At 40.6% G+C, this 15000-nt stretch overlaps 1 protein-coding gene across 3 annotated transcripts in view; it reads right to left on the minus strand.

Annotated features, from left to right (window-relative positions):
- The window catches only part of LOC143279373 (organic cation transporter protein-like), a 33726-nt gene that overhangs the window by 17254 nt on the left and 1472 nt on the right, over positions 1–15000 (minus strand). For 2 of the 3 annotated variants that reach the window (XM_076583401.1, XM_076583403.1), the window contains exon 1: positions 10443–10555. The exons of the other annotated variant lie outside the window; for it this stretch is intronic. The gene's annotated coding sequence lies outside the window, so the exon portion shown is untranslated. Of the gene's footprint in view, positions 1–10442; positions 10556–15000 lie in introns of those variants that run through there. 3 annotated transcript variants of the gene reach the window in all.

The raw sequence follows: 15000 nt of genomic DNA on the forward strand, positions 1-15000 counted from the left end.
CTCCCTCAGCCTCCAGACAGAGACCCCATCTGATCTCCATTGGGTGTCTGAATGGCCCAACCTGTAGCCTTCTGCATTAAAAAAACAAAAAAAACAACCAAAAAACCAAAAAAAAAACAAGAGAGGCAAGGCCTTCAAGACTCACTTGTGATACACTTAAAAAAAAACAATAAAAACCCACCTCATCGTTAAAATGTGTTCTGTATTTGTTATTATAGAGCTTCGGGTTAAAAGAAAAAGAAAAAAAAAAGCAGATTCGAACCCTGCGTGTTCAGATGAGAAGAAACTGTCTTATCCATTACACTATCGTGGCTCCTTAAATGACGTTCTAAAATATAATACAAATAAACATGCTTTATTAAAGGGCGATAAATCGATTGCGGTATTCGCAGTGAGAACGCTGTTTAAATTGTATTATTCTGGTGTATCTTGGACATTCAAAAAATCTTTAAGGACAATTAAAAAATCTTTTTAAGTCCGCGGTGAAGGAGACGTGGCTATCGCCGCAATCAAACTGCAAGATTTAGCCGTTTTCTCTGGATCTAGATAGATGTACAAGTTTAGTTGCATTCAATTTATCTTTTATGTTCATTCTAGTTTTAGAGTTTTCAAAGTTAATATGAAAATTGAGTATTTTGTTAAACTAATAACATGTAAAGCCAAGTACAAGTATTTTAAACGTCATATGAAGTGAAAAGGACTTCATTTTGAGAAAAGTCAAGACTGGAAATATTTGCGTTTCATCAATTCCAGGGTATCAACTCTCATGGTTTATTATTTCTAACTGTGAATTCCCACTGATTCTATGGATATTTTTGGGCAGTTTGGGGCATAATCCAGTAAGTGATGAGGCGTTCACAAATCTTTCTCTGAATAAATATTTAACGGTCTCCTTTTCCAACTTTCCATAACATGTTATCGTGTATTGTCCATTGAATATAGGATTGAACGGGCAGGTCGACAACTTGAAACAAAACAGCGACGTTTGCGTTCGCGAAGAATATGAGCACGCGCTTTGAATATGTATAAATATGTGTACGCAATTGATTTTTGCCCATGACCTTCAGGGCTCAGCCAATAGATCTATAAAGTCCACTCGTCGTATTGATTTTAGTATTTTCCGAAAAATACCACTTGGGCGAATGAACATAGTGAAAGCCCTGTACACTGAGAGTAGAACACACAAGCTTTTTATGTATTGAGTATAATTTCAAAATGTAATATTTAAGATGAGAAAGATCAGTTTAAAGCAAATTAAGCCCCCTAGCATTAATTACAGATTAATTTCCCTTTTTTTACTATCTGCACCAAAGACATGCAAAATAAATATAACTTCCATGCTTAGCAAAAGAAGCTCCTGTTTGAACAAAAAATGATAAAAATGACTGCTCTTGTTGTTGTGTCAGAATATCATATCAAAGTGCCAAGTTTAGAGAATTAAAAAAATATAAATATAACAGTAAATTCAGTTTGCATATAATTTGGCTTCTTTTTTAATTTTTTTGTTCCCATCCCAGAGGTGAAATATTGTTTTAAACAAGATAACTGGAAAGAATTGAATTTTTCCTATTTTTATACCAAATTTGGTGTCAACTGACAAAGTATTTGCAGAGAAAATGTCAATGTTTAAGTTTACCACGGACACACACACACACACACACACACACACTCAGACAACTGAACACCAGGTTAAAACATAGACTCACTTTGTTTACTCAAGTGTGTCAACAAAAAAACAAAAAAAAAAAAAAGTGGTATTCTTTGTCTCTGGACACCTATTCAGTATGATAACCTCATGTTTGCAGCATTTTAATGATGTCAACATTCGTAAAACGCTGTGAGAGAGAGAGACAGAGAGAGAGAGAGAGAATGCAAATTCAGGAGAAAGGAAAAGGAGTGATTAGATGAGGCAAGGATGGGTGGGAGGAGGTGGGGGGGTTGTGGGGGGTTGGATTACAATGATGGACGGGCGTTAAACAAGAGAATGAAAAAAAAACGAATACGCGTGCTCACTTGCAGAGGCGTGCAAACACACAAACGCTAACAGACAGACAGACAGACACACACACACACACACACACACACACACACACACACACACATACGACACATGCCACACTATATGCACAAAAAAGTTTTTGTTACTCAGTCTGTGTTTTTACCAAACAGAATCATAAACTATCTCTCTCCCTCTCTGTATGTTGTTCTTCCCTTGGTGTGTGTCTGTGTGTCTGTGTGTGTGTGTCTGTGTGTGTGTGTTACTCGCTTCCGTTTCGTGCAGATGTGAGCGATGTTGTGTCTCTCTGTTTGACGCTGTGTTATACTTGTACATTATACATGCATGAAGTGTATCAACGTTTATATGCGTATATGTTTGTGTCACTCTTAGAAGAACGGCAGATGTGCAAGTCGGCCAAAGTGCTAATGTCTTCACCGTTGGAAAATAAAGATTCATTCATTCATTCATTCATTCTCTCTCTCTCTCTCTCTCTCTCTCTCTCTCTCTCTCTCTCTCCCTCCCCCCTCTCTCTCTCCATCACTACCTTTCTCTCTCTCCTTCCCTCTCTCTTCCCTCCCTCCCTTTCTCTCTCTCTCCCCCCCCTCTCTCTCTCCCTTTCTCTCTCTCCCTCCCTCCCTCCCTTTCTCTGTGTCTGTGTGTGTGTGTGTTTGTCTCTCTCTCCCTCTCTCTCTCTCCCTCCCTCTCTCTCTCACTCTCTCACCCTCGCTGTTGATACGTCAGTTTAACATTCTGAACCTGACTATACTGTGTCTTTATATGGCCTAATAATGAGTAAATGATTCTCTCTCTCTCTCTCTCTCTCTCTCTCTCTCTCTCTCTCTGTCATCCAGTTCAAAGTTTGGTTTTTATATATGTGTGTACAACACGTGCAACCATATGTAGGCTATACAGGTGGATGGCCTTACATCAAAACGGTTCGTTTCTCTCTCTCTCTCTCTCTCTCTCTCTCTCTCTCTCTCTCTCTCTCTCTCTCTCTCTCCCAACAGATGGAAAATGTACATACTCTAATAAACGGTTTCTGTAATCATGTGCCCTTCGCTCCTAAAATAAAATATGGTACGGAGAATCAGGCAGGTATCCACTTTGTATAAGAACTTATGTTCATGTCTGAGATGGTGGATAAAACTAATTCGACTACCTGTAATACGCATATTATGTAAACAGGATTATGAAATGTTCGGCCGACCAGATGAAATGGGACATTGTCACTGGGTCTCTGACGTTAAAAGGGTTACAAAGTGAAATAATGAATGCTCTAAAAACCTGGCCAACGGGTAAATAATTACAGAACCTTGCATGCAGCTGAACATATCTACGCATTAAAGCAGTTATATTGATTCAGACTATATATCTACGCATCAAAGCAGTTATATTGATTCAGACTATCAGATTGACGCAACACATGGCGCAGCCATATTGGGCTTGGCTCTCTAGAAAAGAAACAGAAGTGGGTTAATTGCCACGTCACAAAGACTGCTCAAAACCAGCTTCAGGACTGCTGGGGTTTGAAACAACTGCAGGACACGACGTATCTTCTGTGATTCAATCAGCAGGCCCATCATGTTTCTCGTTTTCAAAAGCTGCGACAGTCAAATAGTTGGTCTGATCAATGTTGTTGACCTTTCAGCAGCAACTTGTTTTTACTCTTCTTCCGTAAACTCTCTCTCTCCCTCCCCCTCCTCTCTTTCTCCTTCCCTTTCTCCCTTCCTCCCTTTCTCTCCCCCTCTCTCTCCCTTCCTCCTTCCCTCTCTGAAGATTGTAGGGAACAAAACCAAATATGTTCAAACACAGTCAGTTTTTTCCAGCAGTTTTTCTTTTTCTTTTTCTTTTTTTTTTTTTAATGTCTTCGCACATTTTTTTAAAATCGAATTCGTTTCGATTTGCTTCGCGAGTCAGTCAAAAGCAAAAACGAGTCTTTGTACCTGTGACTTCACAACATTATGGAAAATGGCGGCCTTCACGACTGCTGGAAGCATCACATTCAGATATGTTCGTATTTGTATTTCTCTTTTCTTTTTTCTGTTGTTTTTTTCCACAACAGATTTCTCTGTGTGAAATTCGGGCTGCTCTCCCCTGAGACAGCGCGTCGCTACACTTAGAGTGCAACCCAGTTATGTTTTTTTTTCCTGCGTGCAGTTTTTAGTGTTTTTCCTATCGACTGATTTCCCTCTCAAGACACATAGACATATTTATTAGCTTTAAAAAAAAAAATAAAAAAATTTTAAAAAAAGGCGTTGGGCGAGCCACAGCTACATAAAATCTATCTGTATAAGCCATAAAGCTAAGCCACTTCGTGTCGTTATTTGTAACAAATAACGTCAAATGATCAAATAAGAAGTGAGAAAGAGACAAATATGCACACAGAAAGCACACCAGAGCATGAACCCCCCCCCCCCCCCCCCCCCCCTCCCCACCCGCCAGACAAACCAAACAATCTTCCAACACTAAAGTTTTGCAACGTGATTGTCCATATATGAAGAAACAGACAGGCATAGAATTGTGTATGAATGAAGGTGAAAAAACAACAACAACAAAAAAACAAAAACAAAGAAAAACATAGATTCCAAGTTTTGTACACTTAATTGTATGACTTGTACATTTTCCTTCCATATTATTGTAACAAGCCCAAAATCAGTGAATGAAAAGTCGTATTTATTCCATAAACGCTATTGATTTCTTTGGCATTGTGTGATTTATATACAAAATAAAACGGTGGTCGACCCAAGAAAGTCCGGGTACAAAAAAAAAAAAAAGAAAAAAAAAAAGAAAGAAAAAAAAGCAATATCATGGACACCAAATCTTAGTTTTGATAAAGCATATTTGACATATCTGCTCACTGTAATTTCAATATATGGTTCAACACAATTGGTCAATTTAAGCATCCTATATTCATTAAATCTGTTACTATTTTGAAAAGAAAAAAAAGCCACTTCGTGTCCCCGTTGTGAAGGTGTTGATGGAGAATAACATTGGTGTATTCTGGGTCACTCAAGAGGCGGGAAACAAAACGGCATTTTAATTCAAATTCAAACAGCGCCTTATTGATTGTTTTCAACAGAACTGGTTTGCACAAAGAGCTGAGAACGAAAAACGTGTGGTATTACTCTCTCTCTCTCTCTCTCTCTCTCTCTCTCTCTCTCTCACACACACACACACACACACACACACACACACACACACACACACACACACACACAACACAACACACACACAATTTTTTGTTTCTTTTGTTTGTTTGTTCTTTTGTTGTTGTCGTTGATGATTTTGTGTGTGTGTTGTTCAAGCAAAAGTGTTGTAACATATTGTGCTGAGACAGTTGCTGCAGCATTTAGATTTTCACAGCGTTCTAGAGCCGTTTCAGTCAGCCTACCGTAAGTGCCATTGCACCGAAACCGCACTGTTACGCGTGATTGATGAACGCTTTCATGCCTCTGACAGTGTTCGTGTGTCTATTTTGTCACTGCTTGACCTGCCGGAAGCATTTTGCACCATTGACCTTAATTTCCTCATTACATGGTTGTTCACCACCTTTGGCTGTTCTGGAACGGCTCAGGATTGGTTCATGTCATGTACAACTTGTTGTAAGCATGTCTGTCCTTGTTGGTCATGAAAAAATTAATGTGCTCCATTTGTGTTAAGTATGGAGTGCCACAAGGCTCAGTCTTGGGTCCATTTTATTCACTAAGTATACACAGTCCCTCAGCCCTGTCATTCGTCAGTCACGTCACTCATATCAGTTCTTTGCTGATGATTCCCAATTCCACAACTCAATTTCCCCTAAGATTTTCCGACTTTTGCTTGTAGTTTGAAAAATTGTATTGAGATTGTGGCTGAAGGATGAGTGAGAACAATTAAGCTGAAGATGATTGAAGATAAAACTGGTCTTACAGCCATTGGCACAAAGATCAACCAGGTCACCTCTAACCCAATGTCCATCCCTGGCTGTGACATACCATTCTCCTGGTTTATTAGAAACCTTGGCTTCTATTTAGACGAAACACTCTCAATGGATGCGCATGTCAAACATTTGCTCTGTCAATTACGCAAATTAGGACAAACTTCGTTCTTTCTTTCCTTGCTGCTGCCAACGAAACTCGCTGTCTCTTTCATACTATTTAGATTAGACTGTTGTCTGTAACCCTCTCTTAGCAGTTCTCCCTGATCCCAGTAACAAACTGAATATACTTTAACGTATTCAGAACCATGGGGCCCGATTCGTATTCCGTAAACCAATGTACGAGAATGCAACACCACTGCTCAGAACACTTAACTGGCTACCTTTGAAGATTAGAATCCAAATCAAGATTGTCTTTCAGTGTCTGTATCACAGTAACATGCCACCGTATCTTTCTGGTCCTGTCCATCTATACCATCCTTCTAGAGTGCTACGATCTCTTGATACGATACCTCTCTGCTTCTAGTTCCTCGGTTCTCCCTCGGGGACCTTTGCTTTACAAATATCTTTCTGTCTTTGGTCTCACTGTCTGGAGCTCTCTACATCTGTCCCTGAGAAAAACTCAATAAGAAGCCATTGCTTAGAGGAGGGGGGAGGGGGGGGGGAGTACACACACTAACAGACGCATCTCTTTGAAATTGGCCTCTGCTGCGTTGGTGTTTCAGTACTGGGCAGACAATTTGGGTGGGAATGTCCGTGAACAAGAGTACCGTGATACTTTGTGGTGGTTTGTTATTTTGTGTGCTGTTGTGTTGTGTTGTGGTACGTGTGTGTGTGTGTGTGTGTGTGTTTTGTTGAGAATTGTAATTCATTTCTACTGTGATTTAGCACAAGAAGATCCGCCTTGACGTACGTACATTCGCGAAAAGACGGAACGAAAGAACACATACATACATACATACATACAATAGCATGCAGTCTCGCAGCAAGCAGCAACACGTCACTCAGTTACGAATGCGTCACAAGCACTCCTGTGCTGTGCCACCCGCGGTCACAAAAAGAAAGAATCCACTAAAAGCAGCCTTCAAAGCAAAACACCCCCAACGGATGTGTCGTGCAGAGAGAGAATGACTGAACATCACAGATGCTTTAAACGTGTTTGTCTGTACGCCTACTCCCCCCACCCCACCCCCCTCAACCCCCTCCTTCCCTTCCAACCCAAGCATCTGCTCCTGTATTACCGGTGTTGTTTTTTTTTTAATACTAGATATGATGGAGCTAATATGGATCAGTCCACACACACCGGCACCCCCACCCCCCACCCCCCCAACGCCTCCTCCACCCCCCCTTTCTTTCTTCAGCCTTTTTTAAGCCCCAAACACCTTTCTTCAATTGAAGAATGGACCATTGGACACGCAGTCACACAAACTACAGTTGCATCTCTCCTTCACTGTCAACCAACGTTTATACCTACAATTTGACAGCACGGGGGAAAAAAACAGAAAAAGCACAGACGCAAAAAGAGCAGACAAATTATAAAGCGCGACACGTGCTGCAAACAGGAATACCTGGGCGACAAATTACACAGCTTCACACCCTTTTGCAACACACATAAACAACCAACGAACATGAATCACCCAAAACAATTAAGTCACCATATGATGGCAACACTGCATTGCAACAAACCAACCTGTTTTCCACTGAATGAACACAAAAACAGAATTGACTCAGGACACCACTTGCTGTGACCCCCCCCCCCCCCCCCCCCCCCCCAAAAAAAAAAAAAAAGTAATAATAAATTAAAAAAACTGCTGACAATGTTCCGTCAATTATTCAGGGCGCAAAACGTCAACAATTTCACTGGACTGTGGTTGGCCTTTGTTGTTTTTCCCCCTCTCTCTACGGGGCAACACCAAAACAGGCTTGACAGGACCTGAAGACAAGACACCCTAAGGACACCACTTTCTGTGCTCAACTGCTGACACTATCTTCAGCACATGGATGCGCATGTCAAACATTCGTGTCGCACTCTGCTCTGTCAATTACGTAAATTAGGACAATCTTCGTTCTTTCTTTCCTTGCTGCTGCTAACAAAACTCGCTGTCTCTTTCATACTGTTTAGATGAGACTGCTGACACTGTCTTCAGCACAGGCCGTAGGTCACTCCTGCCTTCAGCTGTGCAGTATAACGATCTGCCTGCCTGAACCTGTGCACAGCGACACCAGCTGGTGCTGACTGGGGATGTCGCACAGGCGGGAGCAGACCTGACCCCATTAATGTTTTACTCTATCCACATTAATATTTTCATAACCCCTAAATCCTACATGCCCGTTTCGGAGATCAATTTTCGTTTAGCAACAGTGAAAGAAACATAACTGATACCGGGATTGACAGAAATCCCCTTTTTTGGAGGGGGGTGGGGGTGGGGGGTAAATTGGTGCATTTTTCCCCTTGATTTTCTTATTTCTATGTACATCAATGGAAGGGCTACATGTCCAGCGCTGCCAGACTGGTGAATACAGGTGAAAAGTGTTCACACACTTTCTTAGGCTGAATGATTAAAGTTAATAAACACATGTATGTCAGACGAAACAGATATAAAAGTACACTTCTTCCCCCCACCCCCTCCCATCTCCCGCCCACACACACAACAAAAGTCCAACGCTCTAATAATTCGGCTATCTTGACCCAGGACCTTACAATTCAAGCGCAGACTAATTATTGGTGCTGTTCTGTACATCAGCATGATTCCTTTAATTTTGTGCTTTCTTATTCAGACTAATTATTGGTGCTATCCGCTTTGTTCTGTATATCAACATGACTCCTTTAATTTTGTGCTCTTTTTTTAATTTTTTTATTCAGACTAATTACTGGTTTACGTCCTTTCACATCTTTATATCTTCTGCCTGGTCCTCCCTTCTTCTTTTTTTTCTAGTTGTTCGATTTTTGTGTTCGACCTCTCTGTCTTCTCCTTTGATCTATTTTCTTCGTAGTGGCATACACGTCTTATTTTTCTGAAAAGTAATAAACAATAGATTTATCTCAAACACTAAGGTCTTATTCCATCAATGAGAAATTTTTCACTAAAACAGTATCCTGATTTTCAGTAGAATACAGGGATAATACATAATCGATAACCTTATTCATTTCATCTGCGTATCATCTCTTATTAACATAGAGCTGAATTTCGTAAATGTGTGTTCAGTGGAAATCTCTGATATTACATCATCTATAATCTTATTTATTTCGTCTACGTGGGTTTTTATCTCTTGATAACGTAGATTTACATTTCCCGGATGTGCTGTGTTCTATATTTTTGCCAAATTTCACTTTCAGAGTTGTCGTCGAATGATTTGATCTGTATCCAGGGATAGCGTATGTATACCTACCTTTGTAATTCCACATTAGACTTTCAGACAGAAGAAAAAAGTCCGATCTTCCCAATCTTCCCAACTTCAGAGGTATAGTTCTTCTTGTAAATCGTTTAACTAAGGGGCTATTTTTTCTCCACACATGTTACTTTCAAACGTTATGTTTTCTACAACTTTTCGGTTCTTGGGTTGTTTACATTGTTGTAATTGCAATCGTCTGAATATGGGCCAAGAACTAAGTTTCAATCACCTACAAATACGTTTTCGTTGAAATAATATTCTATTATATCAAGAATGTATTTTTCTATGCTGCGATTTTTAAACTCAAATTTGTTAAATGACATTGCCACTCCTCTTGCATTTGATATATAAGATGCAAAGAAACATTAGTATTCCCATTCCAAGGTTACGTATCTTTCACGTTTGGTAGTAAAAATGGGTATTCTATAAATCGCATTCGCAAAATGACTTTTTGTCATTAAGTGTAGGAAAATATATTCTCTTTTTTTTTCTTTTCTTTTTTTTAAAGATATATCCTAATCCCTGACAGTTCAGTGGCGCTTTCATTATGCCTAGTTGACATACAAGGACACTGATACAATGACATTGTATGCACGGGCAATTTCTCTGATACAGCTCATTGAGTCTGAAACAGTACAACATGATCACAATACATGACACTGACTGCAACACAGTGTATGAATCCCACCGTCAAGAAAAAGCCACACAAGAACAGACGGAAGAAGAAAAACTGTCTGCACAGGGCGAAACTGATACAAAAAAAAAGTTTTCAAAATACTAATTTACAACAAAAAAACAAAAAAACAAAAAAAAGGATGATAACTTGGTTTGTCTTAGAGAACTTCAAGAATAGGACGATGACCATGATATGTAACATACTTTTTTTAAACATGACACTAAACATACTTTTTCTTCTTTTTTTTCTTTTTTTTTTTAAACATTACACTAAAAACGCATCATCATCATGCTAATACTACTACTACTACTGCTGCTGCTGCTGCTGCTACTACATCTACTACTACTACTGCTACTACTACTACTACTACTAATAAAAATAATGATGATGATAATAATAACCACGATACATATGTCAGGAGAGAAAAAAAGAAGCAGTCACATCGGTAACGATCAAACCTTTCAGTAATTCCCAATGTACTACACTTGAGAATCAGATTCTCAGAAAACTCGGCGTCTTCCCAGCAACAGTGTGCACACCAAACAGTGCTGCCAAGGGAGAGTGTGCACAGAGAGAGAGAGAGAGAGAGAGAAGGGGGGGAGGGGGGGGGGGGGGGGGGGGCAGAGAGAGAGAGAGAGAGGGAAGGGGGATAAACTGTTACACGCATGGGTGGCGTTGCGAGTTGAGTGCTCTTTTACTGCTCACGTGCTGGGGAGATCATATTAATTTTTGTCGGGACTGGAATGTGTGACGGTGTGTGTGTGTGTGCGTGCGTGCGTGCGTGCGTGCGCGCGTGCGTGTGTGTGTGCGTGCGTGCGTGTGTGTGCGTGCGTGCGTGCGTGTGTGTGTGTGTCTGGAACTGGTGTAGCTTCTGTGCATGTTTCTTTCTTTTTCGGAGTATTATTATGAGAATGTTTTCTTGTTCTTTTTTGTTCAGTTTTTCACCACTCGTGTTCTGGGAGCACTTATCTTTGTGAAGTTGCAAGCGGAACATTCCGACGAGCACCCAGATCACACCAAATCCACTGCACAAACAAACAAACAAAAAGACACAAACAAACAAAAAGACACAAACGCACGTCAGACAGACACACTGACAAGTCGTTTCCCCCTACAGTTTCGAAATAAAAAAAATTAAAAAAACTCGCACTGCACTGGCAGGCACTACCGGCATAAACTGAATCCACTGATGAGATTGCCACAGCAGTCAATCATACATCACAGTCTGCGCACAAAAATACCAGAGCATCATAAAGACCCGGTGTAAGATCCCCCGCAGCAAACCGTCCCTACCCTCTGTAGGTCCCCCCCGGGTAGAAACCGCGTATCAGCCCCCCCCCCCCCCCCCCCCCCCCCCCCCCGTCTTCCGCCCCCCCCCCCCCCCCCCCCGCCCCCTCCAGCCCTCCCACACACACGCCGCCCCCTTTCTCTTCTCCCATGCTGTTTCGGTCCCCCTGATCTGCCGGACTTCATCAAAGCATCTGCCCCGTCCCCCAAAAGTTCCCCCCCCCCCCCCACCACCCTTTGTTTGTATTTGCTTGCTTGCTTGCTTGCTTGTGTGTGTGTGTGTGTGTGTGTGTGTGTGTGTGAGAGAGAGAGAGAGAGAGAGAGAGAGAGTGTGTGTGTGTGTGTGTGTGTGTGTGTGAGAGAGAGAGAGAGTGTGTGTGTGTGTGTGTGTGTGTGAGAGAGAGAGAGAGAGAGAGAGAGAGAGAGAGAGAGTGTGTGTGTGTGTGTGTGTGTGTGTGTGTGTGTGTGTGTGTGTGTGTGTGTTTCAACGTCCCCCGACCGAAGCCAGGTACCCCCTGTCTTTTACATGTATTATCCCACCCCTGACCCAATCTAGAAAGAAAAGAACGTTTCCCTGATACTTTAAGTGTCTGTTATTCCATAATAGGTTTAAATATGGTGTTTCACCTGCTTGCACATTAAGATCTAACCATGTTTGCAAAACCATCCTCCAAAACTGAGAATTAACCAAGTGCAAATACTTAAATACAGTACTCTTTACGTTTGTGAAAAAACATATATTAAATACACCAAAATTAGCAAACATTTTCCTGGGTACATGAACCCATTTTTCGTGTTCTCCTGCACTACAAAGACGCACCACCCATTGCAAAAGAAACGCTGACTGCATTTGCCTAACATCAATCATCTTTAGCCACCCCCCCCCCCCCCCCCCCTCCGTTCAAAACCACTGCATACTACACTTCTCTTAACTTTCTCAAAAGCTTTTTTGTTGCAATTCTGTTTACGCCAAAGAAATTTAAAGAGTATTTGATTGATCGATGTAAGTACCTTTTCTGGAATAATGAAAGCCTGCATAATGTAAACAATCTGGGAAATAAGAAAAGTTTTTATTATGTTTATCTTTCCAATTAAACTTAAGTCTCTCTTTTCCCATGAATGAATAATTCTTTTGATATTCTCAATTCTGTACACCCAGTTCTCTTCTAAAGAGGACGCAGAAGTATTGTTGGCGTAAAAAATGCCAAGAATTTTAATCTTTTTCCTCCAAAGAAATCCATAAAAAGTATCAGTACAATCTTTTTTACTTCCTAGCCACATTGCAACTGATTTATAGTGATTTATTTCCAGCCCTGAAAACCTAGAAAAATCTTGAAATATGTTTAACACGTGTAACATATCATGTTCATCCTGCAAAAATAAAGTAACATCATCTGCATACATAGCTATTTTCAGTAATCTAAGGTACAAATTATCATCGGGTTGTCCTAACTCTATTCCTTTTATATGTCTACAACCACGTATCTTTATAGCTAGAATTTCAATGGCGAAAACAAAAGCTAACGGTGAAAAGGGACATCCTTGACGAATTCCCGGCTCGACGGGAAAATACACTGATATCCAACCACAGTATGTGACACAACTTTGAGTATTAGCCATAATTGCTTTTACCCATTGAATAAAGTCGCTACCAAAGCCAAATTTCTTAAATGCACTAATCATAAAATCCTTTGAAATTCTATCAAATGCCTGTGAATAATCTATACTCACCAATAAGCCAGGTTTATTTTCTACATTTAACTGTTCAACAACATCATCAATGAGTCTTAGTAATGTGGAAACTCGCCGACCTTTAATATAACCCACTTGATCAGTACTAACTAAATCATGAATTACTTGACTCAAGCGAATGGCCAAAGTCTTAGCTAAAAGTTTATAATCACCGTTTGTCAGTGAAATGGGTCGCCAGTTTTTTAAATTGTTTCTTGGCAGTTCTTTACCTTTGTGTATCAATGTATTTACTGCCTTTCTTTGTGTTGCTGAAAGTGTTCCTTTTGTGAAAGAATAATTTAGTGACAGTGTTAGTAAGCCTTTTAAATGTAGCCAAAAAACCTTTAGAAACTCAACTGTGATTCCATCGCAGTCAGGAGAAGAGCCATTATTCAAGCATTTGAGGGCATTTAGCAGCTCATGTTCTGTCATTGCACCCTCACAATCCTTTTTTTGCGTCTCAGAGATGCGTGGAACATCAGTGTTGGCCAAAAATCTGTCTATTTTCAGACATATCGTTAGAAGGTATTTTCTTTTTATATAATTGAGAAAAAAAGTGTTTTTGTACTTTCAGTATTTCCGATTGCTGGGTTACTAATACATTATTTTCGTTTAGAACCCCTGCCATCACTTTGGAATTTGCCCTTGATTTTTCCAACCCCAAAAAGTATTTAGAATTCTTCTCGCCATCTTCCACCCATTTCACTCTAGCTCTTACCTGTGCTGCCTGTACTTTATGTCTTTCTATTATTTCTGTCTTCAAAGCTAACTGACTACGCTCATTCTGGAGTGGAACAGATTGTGGACTAGCTGCTAACTGAACATCAATTTCATTCAGCCTGCCATACAACTTTCTTGATGCATTTTTGTTGTTTATACTTTTGAGTTTACTATAATTCATAGAGAAATCTTTTATTTTTAACTTTAATAGCTCCCATTCAACTTGATAACCCGATCCATCCTTAATGCCAGAAACCTGCTCTATAATCAATTCATTCATTTTATTAACGTATTCTATGTCTTTCAACAATGAGTTATTAAACTTCCACAGTCCTGGTCCTCTTTCAGTATTAGCTAACTTCATAGTAACAGTGCACCCTCTGTGATCAGTAGAGGGCAAAGAGTGAATTTCAGATTCCAGTGTTTTATCAAATAAATCCGAATTTGTTAGTACATAATCCAACCTTCTGGTGATGAAAGGATTCTTCTTGCACCATGTAAACTGTTTTTCCTGTGGATGAAATAATCTCCAAACATCATATAAATCATTCTCTTTAATTAGATCATTGAATTTCTGAACGGTTGTTCATGCATGTGGTTCCCCTGAACAAAATTTTTCCTAAACAAAATGATTTGTCCTGAGCTATGTGCAGTAAAGTCACTACAAGCAAACTTCCCTGCCCCCCCCCCCCCCCCCCTCCTCTTTTTCCCATTTCTTACTCACTTCTTGCGTTGCGTGTGTTTCTTGCAGACATATAACATCGTATGTTTTATCCTTTAGATATCTAAACAATGATTTCCTCTTCCAAGGGGAACGTAGTCCCCGCGTATTCAGTGACAAAACGTGTATACTTGAATCGCAAGCCATAAGGGAAGTCCGATAATCGAAGCCATCTTACAATGTGCGCGCAAACCAGAAGCCATTAGTCCTTTTTCAAAGCCGAGTTCGATCCCGTCACGGTCAAGCCTGCACTGGGGGTGAATCTTCACCCATCACCACCTTCACCCTCTGCCGCTGTCTCAGCTCGCGCACGTGAGGCGCGTACATCTGAGAGCTTGGACACTTTCCCCCTGGAGTTCACGGCAGTGGGGGAATCCCCGTCTCTCGACCTGTGACGTTTGGTTACGGTGCTACAAGAAACGGTTGCCCCCTGAAGTGAGGGACCGGTTGATTTGCTTTTTTCTTTTTTACTGGACGTGGCTGAATCTGTACCCTTGACAGAGGCAGCCACGTCACGTTCATCACAGAAAGAAAGCTGTGTATCTGGCACCAGCTCT

This window comes from Babylonia areolata, chromosome 2 (genome assembly GCF_041734735.1).
Source record: "Babylonia areolata isolate BAREFJ2019XMU chromosome 2, ASM4173473v1, whole genome shotgun sequence".
Taxonomy (NCBI): Eukaryota; Metazoa; Mollusca; class Gastropoda; order Neogastropoda; family Buccinidae; genus Babylonia; species Babylonia areolata.